Source organism: Salvelinus sp. IW2-2015, linkage group LG26, assembly GCF_002910315.2.
Source record: "Salvelinus sp. IW2-2015 linkage group LG26, ASM291031v2, whole genome shotgun sequence".
Classification (NCBI taxonomy): domain Eukaryota; kingdom Metazoa; phylum Chordata; class Actinopteri; order Salmoniformes; family Salmonidae; genus Salvelinus; species Salvelinus sp. IW2-2015.
In genome coordinates, this window is record NC_036866.1 from 30236791 (window position 1) to 30251541 (window position 14751).

General features: G+C 47.9%; 1 pseudogene; it reads left to right on the plus strand.

Moving 5' to 3' along the window:
- Positions 1–14751, plus strand: part of LOC111952314 (leucine-rich repeat-containing protein 56-like) — a 30949-nt pseudogene that overhangs the window by 4758 nt on the left and 11440 nt on the right.

Sequence of the window (14751 nt, forward strand, 5' to 3'; positions counted from 1 at the left end):
AAATATTGTTTGTTGAATCTTGGGTCACTCATTTGTAACAAGTTTCAGTAAATTATTTTTGGTAGCATTTCTATGTTGAAGATTAAAGAAGAATTTGGTGCATTTTCCCCATATTCCATCCAGTTTGCTTTATTTTTTATAATATAATACACTTGATTTTTCTTGAATAAGTTCCTCCATTTCTTTATGTTTTTCCTCTAACATTCTGTGCCTCTATGGTACAGTTTTGTATTGCTATCCATCTCTACTGTTAGTCTGTAACGGGGTGAGTGACTGGTTGCCGTGAAGTCAGGCACAGGAGAGCAGAGATGGGTGATAACAGGAGAACTTTAATATACACCCTGGCCCAAAGGCACAGGCGAGGCAGCACAAAGCACAACCACGGTAACATGAACCGGATTAAACAAAACAAACAAACCTAGGTTTGTAACAAACCTAGCGCAAGCCAGCCTGTAGCGTAACACCCTACACAAAGAACAATTCCACACACAGACATGGGGGAAAGAGAGGGTAATATACATTTAGTCTGATGAGGGAATGTGAACCAGGTGTGTGGGAAAACAAGACAAAATAAATGGAAAATGAAAGGTGGAGTGGCGATGGCTAGAAGACCGGTGACTTCGAACGCCGCCCGAACAAGGAGAGGGACCGACTTCGGCGGAAGTCGTGACAGTACCCCCCCCTTGCTCCAGCAGCGCGCCAACACCGGCCTCGGGGGCGAGGTGCAGGGCGATCCGGACGAAGACGGTGGAACTCCCGCAGCATAGAAGGGTCCAAAACGTCCTCCACCGGGACCCAGCATCTCTCCTCCGGACCATACCCCTCCCAGTCCACAAGGTACTGAAGGCCCCTCGCCTCGAATCCAGTATGGAGCGAACGGAGTACGCCGGGGCCCCCTCGATGTCCAAAGGGGGCGGAGGAACCTCCCGCACCTCAGACTCCTGGAGCGGGCCAGCCACCACCGGCCTGAGGAGAGACACATGGAACAAGGGGTTAATACGGTAATCGGGGGGAAGCTGTAACCGGTAACTAACCTCGTTCAGTCTCCTCAGGACTTTAAATGGCCCCACAAACCYCGGCCCCAGCTTCCGGCAGGGCAGGCGGAGGGGCAGGTTTCGGGTCGAGAGCCAGACCCGGTCCCCCGGTGCGAACACCGGGGCCTCACTGCGGTGACGGTCTGCGCTGGCCTTCTGGCGCAGCACGGCCCGCTGGAGGTGAACATGGGCGGCGTCCCAGGTCTCCTCCGCGCGCCTGAACCAGTCGTCCACCGCAGGAGCCTCGGTCTGACTCTGATGCTAAGGCTCCAGAACCGGCTGGTACCCTAGTACGCACTGGAAGGGCGAGAGGTTAGTGGAGGAGTGGCAGAGCGAGTTCTGAGCCATCTCGGCCCAGGGCACGAACGCCGCCCACTCCCCCGGCCGCTCCTGACAATAAGACCGCAGAAACCTACCCACATCCTGGTTCACTCTCTCCACCTGCCCATTACTCTCGGGGTGAAAACCCGAGGTAAGGCTGATCGAGACCCCCAGATGTTCCATGAATGCCCTCCAGACCCTCAAAATGAACTGGGGACCCCGATCAGACACTATATCCTCAGGCACCCAGTAGTGCTGGAAGACGTGTGTAAACAAGGCCTCCGCAGTCTGTAGGGCCGTAGGGAGACCGGGCAGAGGGAGGAGACGGCAGGACTTGGAAAAACGGTCCACAACGACCAGGATCGTGGTGTTACCCTGTGAGGGAGGAAGATTGGTGAGGAAATCGACCGAAATGCGATCAAGGCCGTTGTGAAACGGGTAAGGGGTGTAGCTTACCTCTGGGCAGGTGTCTCGGAGCCTGACACTGGGCGCACACCGAGCAGGAGGAAACATAAACCCTCACGTCCTTTGCCAAGGTGGGCCACCAGTACTTCCCACTCAGACAGTACACCGTCCGACCGATGCCTGGATGACCAGAGGAGGGTGATGTGTGGGCCCAATAGATCAACCAGTCACGGACAGCAGATGGAACGTACAGAAGCCCAGCGGGACACTGGAAGAGGGCGGGCTCTGCACGTAACGCCCGCTCAATGTCCGCGTCCAGCTCCAAGAGGCAGGAGGCCAGGAATATGGGGGTAGGATCCATGGGCCGCTCCTCTGTGTCATACAGCTGGGACAGTGCGTCTGCCTTAACATTCTGGGAACCTGGTCTGAAAGAAAGGGTGAAAACAAAACAGGTAAAAAACATGGCCCACCTTGCCTGACGAGGATTCAGGCTCCTTGCTGCCCGGATGTACTCCAGGTTGTGGTGGTCAGTCCAGATGAGAAAAGGGTGTTGAGCCCCCTCAAGCCAATGTCTCCACGCCAACGCCTTCACCACAGCCAACAGCTCCCGGTCCCCCACATCATAGTTTCGCTCCGCCGGGCTGAGCTTCTTCGAGAAGAAGGCACAGGGGCGGAGCATCGGTGGCGTACCCGAGCGCTGAGAGGGCACGGCTCCTATCCCAGCCTCGGACGCGTCCACCTCCACCGTGAACGCCAAAGAGGGATCCGGATGCGCCAGCACGAGTTAAACAGAGCCCTTAGGTGACCAAAAGCCCTGTCCGCCTCAGCCGACCACTGCAAATGCACCGGGCCTCCCTTCAGCAGTGAGGTAATGGGAGCCGCTACCTGACCAAAACCCTGGATAATCCTCCGGTAGTAATTGGCAAACCCTAAAAAACGCTGCACCTCCTTTACCGTGGTGGGAGTCGGCCAATTACGCACGGCTGAAATGCGGTCACTCTCCATCTCCACCCCTGAGGTGGAAATGCGGTATCCTAGGAAGGAGACGGACTGCTGGAAGAACAGGCATTTCTCAGCCTTGACATACAGGTCATGCTCCAACAGTCGACCAAGCACCCTGCGCACCAAGGACACATGCTCGGTGCGTACAGCGGAGTATATCAGAATGTCATCAATATACACCACTACACCCTGCCCGTGCAGGTCCCTGAAAATCTCGTCCACAAAGGCTTGGAAGACTGATGGAGCATTCATCAACCATACGGCATGACGAGGTACTCATAATGCCCTGAGGTGGTACTGAACGCTGTCTTCCACTCGTCTCCCTCCCGGATACGCACCAGGTTGTAAGCGCTCCTGAGATCTAGTTTAGTGAAGAAGCGTGCCCCGTGCATTGACTCAATCGCTGTGGCTATGAGAGGTAGCGGGTAACTGTACTTCACAGTGATCTGGTTAAGGGCTCGATAGTCAATACACGGGCGCAGACCTCCCTCCTTCTTCACAAAAAAGAAACTCGAGGAGGCGGGTGAAGTGGAGGACCGAAAGTACCCCTGACGCAGAGATTCGGAGACATATGTCTCCATAGCCGCCGTCTCCGCCTGTGACAGGGGATACACGTGACTCGTGGGAAGTGCGGCGTCTACCTGAAGGTTTATCGCACAATCCCCCCGACGATGTGGTGGTAATTGAGTCGCCTTCTTCTCAGAGAAGGCGAGAGCCAAATCGGAATATTCGGGGGGAATGCGCATGGTGGAGACCTGGTCTGGACTTTCCACCGTAGTAGCACCAATGGAAACCCCCAAACACCTCCCCGAGCACTCTCGCGACCACCCCGTGAGAGCCCTCCGTTGCCATGAAACAGTGGGGTCATGACAGGCTAACCAGGGAAGGCCTAGCCCCATGGGAAACGCAGGAGAGTCAGTGAGGAAGAGACTGATTCTCTCCCTGTGACCCCCCTGCGTCACCATGACCAAAGGAGTGGTGGCCTCCCTGATAAAGCCGGACCCTAATGGTCGACTGTCCAACGCGTGAACTGGAAAGGGCCTACCCACTGGAACAAGGGGGATCCCTAAACTATGGCCGAATGCTCTGTCGATAAAATTCCCAGCCGCGCCTGAATTGACGAGCGCCTTATGCTGGTAATGCGGGGAAAACTCAGGAAAGCTGGCTTGCAAAAACAGGTGGGCAACAGAGGGCTCTGGGTGAGAATGGTGCAAGCTCACCTGGGATGACGCCAGAGCGCTCTGCCTGCTGCCTCGACCCCCAGAGGAACCAACCCGACACCGACCGGCAGTGTGACCTTTGCGGCCACAGATGGAGCACGTGAAGGCCCCCCCTCCGGCTTCCCTGAGCGCAGCACCCTCCAGCTCCATAGGCACCGGAGCGGTGGTGCTGGGAGATGGAACTGACAGAGCCGCGTCTGAACGTCCGCTGGTGACCAGCAGGTTATCCAGCCGGATGGACAGGTCCACCAGCTGGTCAAAGGTGAGGGTGGTGTCCCTGCAGGCCAACTCCCGACGGACATCCTCGCGCAAGCTGCAGCGATAGTGGTTGATCAGGGCCATGTCGTTCCATCCCGCTCCGGTGGCCAGGGTCCGGAAGTCCAGGGCGAACTCCTGGGCGCTCCTTGTCCCCTGCCTCAGGTGGAAGAGACGTTCGAAGTGGTCCAGCGCCGCATCTCCTTCTACCCACACGGCGTCAGCCCACTCCAGGGCTTTCCCCGAGAGGCACGAGACGAGGGGACACACCCTCTCACATCCCGAAGGAGCCGGGTGGACGGTACCCAGATACAGGTCCAGCTGCAGCAGGAACCCCTGGCAGCGTGCCGCCGTCCCATCAAACTCCCTGGGAAGGGCGAGACGAATCCCACTGGGACCGGGTACAGGGGAGGCGAGTAGTGGAGACCCCTGTTGTGCTGGTGGGGGCGCTGGAGGGACTCCCTGTCTCTCCCAGCGGTCCATAGTCTGGACGACGCGGTCCATGACAGCGCCGAGATGGTGAAGCATCGCCGCGTGCTCCCAGATGCGCTCCTCTACCCCCACAATGGGGCCATCCGCTCCTGCTGACTCCATTGGTGGTGTGGAATTCTGTAACGGGGTGAGTGACTGGTTGCCGGGAAGTCAGGCGCAGGAGAGCAGAGATGGGTGAGAACAGGAGAACTTTAATATACACCCTGGCCCAAAGGCACAGGCGAGGCAGCACAAAGCACAACCACGGTAACATGAACCGGATTAAACAAAACAAACAAACCTAGGTTTGAAACAAACCTAGCGCAAGCCAGCCTGTAGCGTAACACCCTACACAAAGAACAATTCCACACACAGACATGGGGGAAACAGAGGGTAATATACATTTAGTCTGATGAGGGAATGTGAACCAGGTGTGCGGGAAAACAAGACAAAACAAATGGAAAATGAAAGGTGGAGCGGCGATGGCTAGAAGACCGGTGACGTCGACCGCCGAACGCCGCCTGAACAAGGAGAGGGACCGACTTCGGCGGAAGTCGTGACATAGTCCCTCTATTTCCTTTGTTAATATAAATTATTTTGACCTAAGTTGCTTTTGTTTTAAAGATGAGTATTTAATTGCATGGCCTCTAAAGGCACATTTAAAAGTGTCCCACACAATAAGGGGATCTGCTGTACCTATGTCATAAAAAACAAGTTATACATTCTTGATTCAATTTCCAATATCCTCGCTCCCCAGTGAAAATTCTGTAAGAGTAATGTATATGCCAATTATTTGATGGTCCGACAACATTATTTTGGTGCCATCGCAGAATGACATAAGAAAATAGTCAAGACAACTAGCTTGATTGAGCCTCCGCCATGTATATCTCACTAGTTCAGGATATTTAAGCCTCCATATATCCACTAGTTCCAATATATCCATGATATTCGTGATTTCCTTAAGTGCATAAGGGTGATAGTTTGTAGTGTGATTTCCTTTACCGTCCATTGAGGTATTTAAAACCGTATTATAATCTGACACCATAATAATAGAGTATTGTATTGCTTGTAGGCTTGATAAATTATTATATATATTTTCAAAGAAGCATGGATCATCATTATTTGGACCGTATAGATTAATGATCCAGAACTGCTTATGGTCCAATAACATATTTAAAAGAATCCATCTACCTTGAGGATCTGTTTGGACAATTTGCACATTCGGGTCAAAATTATTGATATCATCACTGCTTTTTTAGTTTCTTTGCCAATAGGAGAAGTATATCCTGCCCCCCAGTCCTTTTTCCATACAACTTAATCTAAAAGTGTTGAATGAGTTTCCTGTAAACAATAGATATTATATTCCTTCTCTTTTAGCCAGGTAAATACTGATCGTCTTTTATTATCGGTCGAGCCATTATAATTATAAATGGCTATACTTACTTCACCATTTACCACAATGAGATACAAGTTTCAATTCTATTTATCATAATATATGTTTGTAAACTTGCCATTAAATAGTACCATAATGATTGAATGTCCAAATAGCTGTACCAATGTCCAAATAGCTGCACTACTACTGAGTAAACCTCCAATTGTTCTCCACTATTCCACCTGCTAAAACCTCCCCCCATCACAGGTTGGATTGTCGTCCCAGTGACAAGCAGACCACCCCTGTCCACCTGTATCCTATGGCCTTTGCGAGATTGAGACCTATCCAGCACTGTTACATACTGTAGGCTTAGAGAAACAATGTAAAAAAAGACCATTACATATTTATATCTGACTCCACAGAAAGCCTTGTCTGGAACAGAAGACCTCTGTTGGGTCACCTCCCTAGAAATGTGTGTGGACACTCGGGAGAGTACTCTGGGGAACTTTGGTGAGAGACAACCACTGGCCAAGAAGCATACACCACCCTCGCAGTCCACTATATGTGTAGGCCCATACTGTATTTGTATTGTATTACTAATAAATATACAGGTAACTGCCAAAATAATGGAAACACTTGAGTAAATGAGGGATGCAAAGTACATTGAAAGGATGTGCTTCCACACAGGTGTGGTTCCAGAAGGTGAAGGAAGCATGGAGAGGTCAGAGTTAGCCTGACTTGTAAAATGGGCTAAGGAACAGAAGTTTGGTTTTGGAGAAATACCATCAGTGCGTGCTCTGCAAGCAATGCAGTGGATGAAGGCGCGGCAAGAGCATGGTGAACAGATAGATGTGATAATGCACAGCGAGGAAGAATGAGAAGAGCCAAGTGTAGTGGGAAGATGCGTGTTGAGGAAGAATGGCGTCAGACATGATAAAGAAGAATCTGGACCAATAGGAGTGACATTTTGGGAGAAAGTGGACCCCTGCCTATTGGCAGATCCATTTGTGTTTCAGGGTGGGTGAGAAAGGAGTTGGGGGCAGTTGAATCAGTGAAGTAACCTGTAGCGGACTTGTGATATGTGTTTGTGTTTTTTCTGATCAGAGGGAGCAGGCGCTACCGCATTGTTTCTGGTGCAATGGTCATGTTTCAGCAGTGTGTAGAAGGGAGATTCCAAGATGTGGGACGTGTGCAGTAGTGCATGGGACAGAGGATTGTGTAATTTCGGTGGATAAAGTTGTGTGTGTCAACTGTAGGGGTGCCCATGTTGCTGGGGATGTGAAGTGTCCGGGGCGACAGAGGCAGGTTGAAGTGGCCAGAGTCAGAGTAGTGCAGAGGGTGTCATATGCTGAGGCAGTGAAGGAAGTGGAGGGGGATGAGTCAAGGGTGAGGGATCCTGAGAGGATCTCAGTGAGTAGTAGATTTGTGCCAGCACAGAGGGATAGGGTAACGAGTGTGTTATGCTTCAGTAAGGTTGGCTTCTTAGCGTTCATACTGTAGCAATGGTTATCAACTGTACCACAGAAATGGAATGTAAATCACAGCGAATAGATGTTGTGGTGGCAGCTGCAGAGAAGGGTATACGAGATTTGACTTCAGAAGAGTAACAGGGTGTGTTGAGGGGTGGTGGCCCGTCCTCCCAGGCCGTCAAAGTAGTAAAATGGGGTAGTGGGTTTTTAATGAGTGTAGGTGGCATCTGAAAAGAGGTACCTGGGTGTATGAGTTAATGGGGTGCTGATTTTAATTTATATGAAATAGTGGTATATAGGTATAGGGTTAGTTGGTGGTGCAAGTTTTTCCTTTCAGGAACAGGAATAATGAAGATAATTTAATTTTACATTACATTTACATTTACATTTAAGTCATTTAGCAGACGCTCTTATCCAGAGCGACTTACAAATTGGTGCATTCACCTTATGATATCCAGTGGAACAACCACTTTACAATAGTGCATCTAACTCTTTTAAGGGGGGGGGGGGTTAGAAGGATGACTTTATCCTATCCTAGGTATTCCTTAAAGAGGTGGGGTTTCAGGTGTCTCCGGAAGGTGGTGATTGACTCCGCTGACCTGGCGTCGTGAGGGAGTTTGTTCCACCATTGGGGTGCCAGAGCAATGTTAATGTTAATGTTGGTAGGTAGTGACTGGCCTCACATTTTAGTACAGTAGGGGGCGGTGTATGCACCTTTAAGTTGGATTCGATCCGCCAACCCAATCCCAAAGAAGAAGGTGTGGTTCCGGAGTTAATTAAGAAATTAATATCTATCATGCTAGGGTCATGTATGAAAATGCTGGGCAGGCCATTATGTTGGCTACCATGGCTTTGCCCCCATAGGATGACAATGCCCCCATCCACAGGGCACGAGTGGTTTTTAATGGTTTGATGAGCATGAAAATGATGTAAACCATATGCCATGTCCTTTTCAGTCACCAGATCTCAACCCAATTGAACATTTATGGGAGTTTCTGGAATGGTGCCTGAGATAGTGTTTTTCCGCCACCATCAACAAAGCACCAAATGATGGAATTTCTCATGGAAGAATGGTGTCGCATCCCTCCAATAGAGTTCCAGACACTTGTAGAATCTATGCCAAGGTACATTGAAGCTCTTCTGGCTCGTAGTGGCCCAGCACCCTGTTAAGACACTTTATGTTGCCATTTCCTTTATTTTGGCAGTTACTTGTAACATACAGTGAGCTCCAAATGTATTGGGACAGTGACATATTTTGTTGGATGCATTTGCTGTTTGTTTTGGATGTGGTTCAGATTATTTTGTTCCCAATAGAAATTAATGGTAAATAATGTATTGTGTCATTTTGGAGTCACTTTTATTGTAAATAAGAATAGAATACATTTCTAAACACTTCTATATTAATGTGGATGCTACTACGATTTCAGTGCTGGAGTACAGAGCCAAAACAACAAAAAAAGTTGTGTCCCAATACTTTTGGAGCTCACTGTATTGTTGCAGTATTTGCAATTATAGGGGACTATGTACTGTATATTTTACTGAATATGACGTATATGTGAACAGTACTGTATGTGAATCCTTGTTTTAAACAAACATGAAGTGGGCATTATGCAATACCTACTGTATGTGTGAAAATGTACAGTGTTGACAGACTCACACATGATGAGTTCATATTATGTGTATTGACTCATAGTATGATAAATTAAGACAATCACAATCTACACAGACATGGTTTACTGTTAAAGGCCAGACACAGATAAAGGCCAGACAAAAAACATACCGTGGCTGTGTGATGCACACAACCAGGGGTTGGAACCGGTGCAGGGAACAGAACAGAATTTGAGGAAAAAATATGTTTTTCAAGGAACAGAATCAGAACCGGGAACGAAAGTGATCTGTTCCGGAACAGAAACATTATTTTCAAATAATGGGAATTGGTTAATAACGATATTTTACGTTCCGGGAATTTTTTCCAGTCCCACTAAAAATTGCAACATAGCCCCTACGCAAAGCCCTCACTGTCACTCAGAAACGTATTCCAGTGTCTGCCTGCCAGCTGAAAATCTTTGCCAGTGTGTGTGTGTGTGTGTGTGTGTGTGTGTGTGTGTGTGTGTGTGTGTGTGTGTGTGTGTGTGTGTGTGTGTGTGTGTGTGTGTGTAGGCTACCTGACCCTTCCCCTCCGAAACATAGGCTACTGTAGCCTACTGACGTTACAACCGTGATTCAGAAATTAGGGAGAGAGATTTAATTAGAGAAGAATTGATTAACCTTTTCAATACTAGTTAAGGATACTGTAGTTATCACATTTCATATTGGATTTATTAACTACAAAAAGCTAAGACGTGTTTTTATTTTAATTCTGGTGCCGCTCTGCACACACAAGCTTGTTAGCTAGCTATCTAGCTAGCTTCTCTGGTCTAACATTAAGCCAACTCTCTGGAGTTCAAAAACATTCAAAGTTCCTTCATAGAAGCTGCTCCTCCATAGGTATAATTCTGTGAGCCTAATTCAAATAATGCATAACAGCAAGATTTCCAGCGCTTCAAGTCAAGCTCCTCCTCCACCTCCACCCTCGCTTTCCCGCTCCATAGCAAGCTGCTCTATCCGATTAGTTATGTAATTTAATGTCAAGCAAAGAAAAATCGATTTCAGAAGTTTAAAAAGGAACCATTACTTTTTTGGGGGTTCGAACTGGTTCAGAACTTTATTTTGCTGGTCGGAACAGTAGAACGGAAAAAATAATGGTTCTGTTCAGAACGAAACGATGGCAATAATTTAGGTTCCAACCCCATGCACAAAACAGAACATGCCAAATTCACACTCAGGTTTGTACTGTACCATACATAGCTCTCTCACTGAGCACAACTCCCTCCTGCTCTTCTCACTGCTTTAACAGATAAGGACAGAAAGAACCGCACCATCATGCTCACCTATGTCCTTAAGAAAACCTCAATTGCACAACTTGTGCAGGCATGACGGAAGTTTGTCTGCACAGGGGTGAATCACTAGCAGCAGACTCTGTCTCTCTCTCTCCGCTAATGAATGGAGATTATAGGTCTGTTAAGGCGTGGCTGGGAGGGAGCCAGCCAGTTGTTTAAGACCCAATCGAATCAAGTCATCGGCCCTCTGTGACGTGTGAGGAACGTCTCTCTCTCTTTATCTTATCATCTTGCAGGTGCCTACTTGCCCAAGCTGGTGCAGCTGAAAATTAACAACAGTATGATAACGTCAGTGGGGTAAGCGGAAAGTCCCACTATAGTGCTCTGTCTCTGTCTCTCTGTCTATTGTAGTTATGTGTTGGAATTTTCTGTTCAATAAAGCAAAGCATTTTCTGCTCTGAGTACTACAAACACTACTACTAGCAGCAGCTAACAGTAAAAAGGCAGGTAGACCTAGATGCTCTATTCCTATGATAGGGGACAAAGCAGGAGACCCACTGTGTGTGGGTTTCCCATCCTCCCACAAAGAGAGCTGTAATTGGAACCAGAGCTAGTGTCGTCCCATGGGGATCACTGTGACGCTTCACCCTGGCCTGGCTGTCTGCATCAGGAAAGGCCCAGAAGCAGAAGGCTCTGGAGGCCCGCAATGTGGTTAAGAGCTAGGCTTTGAAGACCGAGACCCCTGGGTCCTGCTGGTAGGCTATGGGATAGGAACAAACACAGTACAGGTGCAGTGGCTTTATTTCCACTAAGGCAGGCCGTAGGGATCTGTAACACTAGGGCGAGGGGGAACAGCAAATCTGACTGAGGGCCTTTGTCTGTGGAGAAAGAGGATGCACCCGGCCTGTAAATCGCACAGCAGACAGACAGACTGTAGCCTGTTTGCCAGATCAATTTTTGCTTTAGCCAGAACCTCTGTCATTCGCATGTATAACAGCACAAAGCACACAGATTTGGCAACCAGGCAAGGCTGACAAGGTGCTGCTGGAAAAAGCCTGTCGTTGGAAGATGAAGCCATTGTGCATCTGGGTAAGTGTTATACAGGAAGCAGAGGATGCGAGAGGAGCAGAGGGGAGAAATATCTGGGTTACATGGCCTGAATGTTCTGTAGAGGGAGCGAGGGATAAGAGAGGAGAGGGAAGGTAGAGTGATACAGGATCAAGGGATAAAAGAGAGGAGAGGAGCAGAGGGGAGGGGAGATAGAGAACTGTGTGACCCACCCTGTGAGGAACAGCCAAGGGCCGGCCGGACGTGAACAGCCTCGATAGCATTTCCTGCTCTGGGCTGCGGAGGCTGATGAGGAGAGAGTTTGTTAGGGAGGGTGGTGGTCAGGGACAACTGAATACTGCGCCTGCTGGTGTTGTGAGGAGTCAGGAGAGAAAGTAGGGAGTGTAGAGAAAGTAGGGAATGTGCTGTTGGGGCTAAGGTTGAGGGGACCAGCTTTTAAAAAATATACTGAAGTTGGGGACTGACCAGAAGTCATAAATAAACAAGGCTTCAAAAGGGTTTCCCATGGACCTGGGATTGGATGCGGGGGCTGGGTAAGTGTGCAGAGAGTAGGGATAGAAAGTCCAGAGGGGTTGTGGAGAATGCAGTATGCTGGTTGGGTTCTGGAGGCCTGTCGGGGGACTGTAAGGAGTGTGCTAAGGTCCAGAGGTACTCATAACAGAGGCTGATGAGAGAGGAGAGAGTGTGCAGGGGAGGGAGGGCTGGGACTGGCAGATGGAGGTGTCAAGTGGGGACTGCTTCGGGAAAAGGGCTAGTAGGATCCTTTCAGATGTGATTATTGTTCCTTATCATGAATTCCACATTTTCGGACCAATACTATGTCTTACAACTGTTGCTATTTTATTATCGTTATTAATGGACAGGTGGCCTTTGGTCTAAAATGCAACCATTTTGGTCGCATAGGCCTATGCTCTAAATATTTCTGCTGTGCTAGCTGGAGTATTGATAATTTGGCTGGTAGCACTTAGTCTCACGTTGCCATACCTCCAAAATCACATCGTGGTCACGCCTCCCTTGGCGGTCTTTAGAATTTTGTATTGCAAAAAAAGGTTGAACAATACGCTGGCTCCCAGTGGCAAGATTTTGATTGGATGTTACATTTCAAGAACCCTCCCCCACATGCCCATAGAAGGGGTGCTGTGTGTTATGTGCATCACTGTTTTCTGTCTGGGTAGGACACATTTTGTAGAGTTGTTGCGTATGCTAGTTTCAATTGTGGCCGACAGTCTGCGATTTATATTTATTGAAACTGAATGTGGGTTATGCTGGTAAAGTCAAAAGTCCCAAAACATTCTAAACTGATTTGGTGACAAACACACTTTGTGCCTTGTCTCCGTAGAGCCCCACACTGGATATGTCATAATATCCATAAAACCTAGCGGTCAAACAGGGAAATGGTTCCAATCGTTTTTTCACCATTCATTTCAGAAACACTTCAAATAAGGGCTGTGTTTTCATGTAGGCTTACCCTGGCGTGACGTTTTAAAAACCATGTAAATATTTTGGACAAGGGGACTTTTATCAATATATTCGGCGCTATTTACTCTCAGATTAAAACATGCTAATTAGCACAAATCAGACATCATGCAAGACTACAAATTCTCGCAAACTTCTGCACATTGTCTCTCAATGGCAACTTTGCTAACAGGTACATTTAAAGAAATGTAGGGGTAGGGTAAGCCTACACAAAACACAGCCCTTATTTTAAGTGTTTCTAAAAACCCCTATGGGGAAAATGAATGGTGGAAAAACTTTTGGAACTGTTTCCCTTCTTCTTAGGTTTAATGGTGGTTGGCATCCATTGTTAATGGTGCATTACCGCCACCGGCTGGACGGGGTATTGAATAAGAAAAAAACATTCCGGGAAAGGGGGAAAATGACATCGTACATAAAAAAACACGTCAACTAACGTAATTTTTTTTTTTATCATACTTTTTCCAATCACAGTCCACTCCAAAATACATCCCTACTGTGATGGGGCTARATTCACCGACAGGATTTCTTGCACCGCCTCGGCTGTGAAGTCACGAAGTCCCAAAAAACGTTCAGCAGCATTCAAAATGATTCCAATTTTCGTATACTTTTTCTCCGCTTGTGCTGTACAGTTTATGACCATTACAATAAATAATACAAAGTCCACCTTTTTACCATGTAGCATTTCACTGTCCATTGGTTGATAAGAAACCTTCACCGGTCTTGGTGGCTCTACTACAATTGCTTCTTCCCCGCTACTCGTTCCTTCTAATTTTCTCACCGCCTCCAGATAAGAGACACGCTGGACACTCCTTACCCTTGCCACCTCATTCTCCTTCACCCTAACAGGGCACTCCAAGAATTCAGGCGCATGTTCACCTCCACAGTTGCAGCATTTCCCTTCATCTGGCATACAATATTCTTCCCTTCTGCACACACTTGACACATGACCAAATATTTTACATTTATGACACTGAAGGGGCTTGTGCACAAAAGCTCTTACAGGGTATCTCATGAATCCTAACTTTATATGAGAAGGGAGAGACTCTTCATCAAAGAACAGTAGCATGGATGAAGTGAACTTCTTTTCTCCATCCATCATACAAGTCAATCAACATGCACCAACCACTCCTTCGATGTCTTCAGTTATATCCTCCGCCTTTATTTCTTGCGCCACCCCAGAAATAACCCCCTTGATAGGCGCCCTGCTACGAAAATCCACGCAGGAAACATTCCACTCCGATATCTTTTTGAGTCTTAACACTCGCGTCTTCTGCTCCGCAGACACACAAAAAATCTAAATAAGACCACTTCTTGTGACTCTCACCGACTCCACACTTTCTTCCAACACATTCCAGATTTTCCTGGATACGTTAAACGTATTTCTCAAGTAGCATTCATCCAAAACCCTGACACTGACCAAAAACAAGTATAGTGGTTTCCTTTTTTCCAACATAGCTTTACTTCTCGTTTACCTTTTTCTTCACCACTGTAACCCACTCATTCTCACTCCGTACTATTAGCTTCACTCGACTCACTAACAGTTTCAAACAAAACCTCAGTTTCTGCAATCATCCTTCCGTAATCCTAGCTACCTGAACTATTTCCCTGTTTGTCCGCTAGGTTTTATGGGCATTATGACTCATGCAGTGGTACTCTATTCGTACACATGGCTGCGCTTTGCTACCACAGGTAAAATCTTCAAGATTGCCCATTATTTCGTTGTAGTAAGGACCCGAAAAAACAAAGTGAGTGGGAGAACCTATTAAAGTAAGTACATGC